A 4630-nucleotide genomic window follows, 5' to 3' on the forward strand; every position below is an offset into this window, starting at 1 on the left:
CAGACTGCAGCTTCAATGCTTATATTTTACAAAGACGGCTTCCAACTCCCCCCGCCCCCCCCCCCCCCCACACACACAAAGGGGAAAAAACTTCTCTCCGTTTGTCTTAATTTGAAATTTCCAGGAATCAGACTGATTGAACCAATGAGGGAGGTGGGTTGTCATGTACCAAATGTACTAGGGGACCAGCCACAGGAACGTGAGCTTGTGGCAAGAATAAAACCAAGAGTGAGATCTGAATTCTTCTCCCACCTCTGCTGCTAACTCATTGGGTAGTCTTAATTAACTCAACAACTTTGAACATCAGTCTCCACATATGAAACTGAGACACTTAGGTTAAGTCACCTCCAAGGTCTTCTGCAACTTTTATATCGTACAATCCACAAAGCTTCATACTGTGTGCCTTCATAAAGCTCAACTTTATTTTTTGGGGGCTTAGCATAGAGATGCCACAAATATTACAGGGCTTTTTGGGGTTCTCAGATACCCTGTTCAGTGTTCTAACATTGTGGGAGTACATGAAGGTGCCATTCTAAGAGTTATTTCTGTGTTCTTTGTGGAACGTACTAATGGCTTTCTCTGCTAAACTTTCTTGAGGATATCTTGGTTTCTGGGATTGTAGTGTATTGATTAAGAGCACAGCTGCCAAAGTCAGATTGCCTGGGTTCAGAGCTTAATTCTATCATTTACTAACTGTGGGATAATGTTTCTCTTAGAGGGTTATTGTAAGGATATTTTAAAAGTCCCATATATATAGTTCCAGCACCCAATAAGTGCTCAGTAAATATTTGCTTAAAAGGTAAACTTAGCTCATGCTTGTTGTAGGTTGTTTTAGTATCTGTCTATCCCACCTAAAAGCCAGACACCTAGTTTTACTGAACTTTTTGCCATTCAAACCCTAGCCCCGAGTCTAGTACATAATCTCTGCTTAATATTTTTAAATGAGTAAATTAATGAATGGTATTATGTAGAACATTTAGTTTGCCTTACAAAAATACAAGTGGTGTGTATTTTTCTATATATTTTTTTATGAATAGCCTAAGGTATTACCATTCTTCTATTTCAGGGTTCTAGCACGTTGGCATAGATTAGAATTACTTAGGGAAATGGGGAGCTCTTTAAATATACTGATGCCTGGATCCTACCCAGATCTATTGAGTTACAATCTTGGGCCAGGGGCCCAGGCATCAACATATTTTTAATACTTCCCAGGATAGCAGCCAGGATTGAGGATTTATTCTGGCCTAGCTAGTTTTATTGCAGTGATATATTAACTATATGAGTCTTTCATTTTTGTAACTTAGATTTTTCTATCAGTACTGTATTAGTCAGGGTTCTCCAGAGAAACAGACCAACAGGGTGTGTGTGTGTGTGTGTGTGTGTGTGTGTGTGTGCGCGTGCTGCCTTTATATATTTAAGCATTTTAAAATAGGCTTTCTCGGGGCACCTGGGTGGCTCAGTCAGTTGAGCGTCTGACTCTTGATGTCGGCTCAGGTCATGATCTCACAGTTCGTGAGTTTGAGCCCTGCGTCGGGCTTCCCACTGATGGCTTGGAGCCTGCTTGGGATTCTCTCTCTGCCCCTCCCCGACTCGTGCGCATGCGTGCTCTCTCTCTCTCACTCACCCTCCTTCTGTCAAAATAAATAAATAAACTTAGAAAAATGATTACTAAGTAGACTTTCTATCCAAAGTTTCTCTATATATGTATGTGGGGATGGGGGGATGTACTTTAAGGAATTAGCTCATGTGATTATGGAGGCTGGCAAGTCCAAAATCTGCAGAGCAGACTCTAGGCTGGAGACCCAGGGAAGAGTTGTAGTTTGAGTTCAAAGATGGTTTGCTTGGCAGAATCACCTCTTCTTCCCAGGTACTCAGTCTTTTTCTGTTAAACCCTTCAACTGATTGGATGAGGCCCACTCACATTATGGAGGTTAATCTTTTTACTCAGTCTACTGATTTAAATATTAATCTCATCTAAAACATACGTTCACAGAAAGATCTAGACCGAATATCTGAGTACCATGGCCTAGCCAAATTGACCCAAAATTAACCATCACAGGCACCTACGACCTTAATTTTTGCCGTTTCCTCTGCTTATTTGCTTTCCAATGGCTCCATACATGCTCCAACAGGGAGTTTATAATAATCTCTTTCCTTATGGTGGGGATTATGACTGCTGTTCCGGAAGAAGCAGGAGAAGCAAACCGGAAGTGGGAGGGTTAAAATCTGGCTCAAAAGCACAGGTCTCTCAGTAGCTCAGGGAGGATTATGCATCAACTGCCTTTGTCTGCCAGAGCTCTCTTGTTTCGCATTTGTCTCCCTGTGAATGTCTCTTAGAAAACTGAGCTACTGTGTCTATCAAATGAATATACACATTCATGTGTTCTTACGGGAATTATATCCAGGAAATCTAGATTAAGCCCAGATCAAAACTGCCAGTGTAACCAACAGATTCTGCTCATAGTGTAGATACAATAACTATGTCAGCACACACCTTTCAAACACTATGACTCCAAAATGTGGACCTAATCGGAGTTCTTAAACAAAGGTGCACTGGGTGTTTTCCTTGCTTGGATAAATAAAAATCTACTTTAGAATCAAATCACCTTAAAACTTTTACCTATGCTTCCAAAATTGAAATTATTTTGGAAAAGAACAACTGTTAAGCATTGGCTTTTAGCTGATCTAGATTGAGTGGTCAGAATGTCAGAGGATCCAGATCTCTAGAATTATTGGAAATGTGCTCAATTTATTTGACTCCAAGCACTTAAAAATAGTCTTTTGTATCAAAAGTCTGCCGAGCACGTGTTATAGCCAGGATGACTTTCTTATCAAAACCTCAGACTAGCATACAGTCTTTGAACTGGCATTTGAAAATAGTCAACAATTTCTGGTTCATCCCTCATGTCTGTTAGTCAATTTCTGTACCTTTCATATAGAGGACGTGTATCATTGATTAGATTGGATGGTGTGTCATTGATTAGATTGGCTAGTCCTTTGAAATTTTAAGTGAATCTTTGAGTAACGGTTTCTGTTTTGTCTATTCATGTTAAACTATGCATCATCTTTATAATCGAGTTAAATTATCAACAGCATAGCAGTAATAATCCCACTTATCAAAAAGATAACTAATGACTTCAAAATTCATAATACTATTCTGATCTAAGTCCCAACAGCTGCTATTACCAAAGTGATGTGTGGTGTCTGCTCCAAACCAGAAAAATCACTCTTCCTCCTGACTGACTAAAAATATCCTTGAAATATTGAGCCCTTTTTCACAAAATAAAAGTTTTGTATACTATGTCTTTGTTCAAAGTGAATTAAAATGAGGCATGTTTTAAAAGCTGTTCTTAGAGGGGCGCATGGGTGGCTCAGTCGGTTAAGTGGCTGGCTGACTTCGGCTCAGGTCATGATCTGGTGGTTCATGTGTGAGTTCGAGCCCCACGTCAGGCTTTGTGCTGACAGCTCAGAACCTGGAGTCTGCTTCAGATTCTGTGTTTCCCTCTCTCTCTCTGCCCCTCCCCTGCTCGTGCTCTGTCTCTCCCTCTCTCTCAAAAAATGAATAAACTAAAAACAATTAAAAAGTAAATAAATAAAAGTTGTCCTTAGATTTTGGGGGGAAGAGGGAGTGACGAGCAAACCGATAGATTGGGAAACTAACAATTCCCCTTAAGAATATTGGAAATTACCTGGGTGGAATATAAATCTACTTAACATTAGTTTTTTCACATGGCCTCAGAGTCATAGAAAATTTACATGGTGGTGGAATACAGCATAAGTTCTCAAGCAATGTGTCAAGATCACTTGGGAGGTACATGGCAAATAATTTGTTACTATGACAAGAATCAAAAAAATTAAGCTATAAGATTTATAAAATTGTTCCCTCCCTTTCCCTCTGCCCCCACTTCTAAAGAGAAAGGCTTCTCCCTCACTGAGTCAGCTTTTGGAACCCCTGCCCCATTGTCTTACAGAATGAGGGTAAAGAGGGAATTTAAAAATTAATAGAAGCAAGAGAAACAGAGTTAATGTCCATGATAAAAAACTGAGCCAGGCTTCAGGGAAGCGAGAGATAAGAAGTTAATCAGAGTGGGTTTATGAGAGCCTTTGAGGAGAAGATGAGAGGGGAGACAGGAGCTTCTGTGGATGTTTTGGAAAAATCGATAGTAATAGAGATAAGGAAAAAGGGTTTATTTTAAGGATATTTCCTGTGCTTCATAAATGTAGCTTTTGGGGGGCATTTTCTAGAGAAGTGAAGATTAAATTGTTCCCCAATTATTTTGAATGCTGATGTTTCTCTGAATGTGATTCCACGCAGAGGAAGAGCCACAGGGAGGCTCAGCTTTATTTAGGTTACATTACTAACAATAATAATTTGCGTATTTTTAATAAACTGGAGTGACATGACTTTTATTCCGTTGCACTCATATGGGTTTAGGAGTGGAGAGAAAAAGATAAAGATCTCTTGCCAGAAATGACACAGCCCATCATTAGCAGCTGGTATTGATGTCTTGTTACTGTGCAAGTTTAGGTATACTGGAGCTTATAAATTGTAATCTTTTTTTTCTTTAACATTTATTAATTGTTGAGAGAGACAGATAGTGAGTCAGGGAGGGGCAGAGAGAGACAGAGA

The sequence above is a fragment of the Herpailurus yagouaroundi genome, unplaced genomic scaffold, assembly GCF_014898765.1.
Source record: "Herpailurus yagouaroundi ecotype Mexico unplaced genomic scaffold, PumYag 160, whole genome shotgun sequence".
Classification (NCBI taxonomy): Eukaryota; Metazoa; Chordata; class Mammalia; order Carnivora; family Felidae; genus Herpailurus; species Herpailurus yagouaroundi.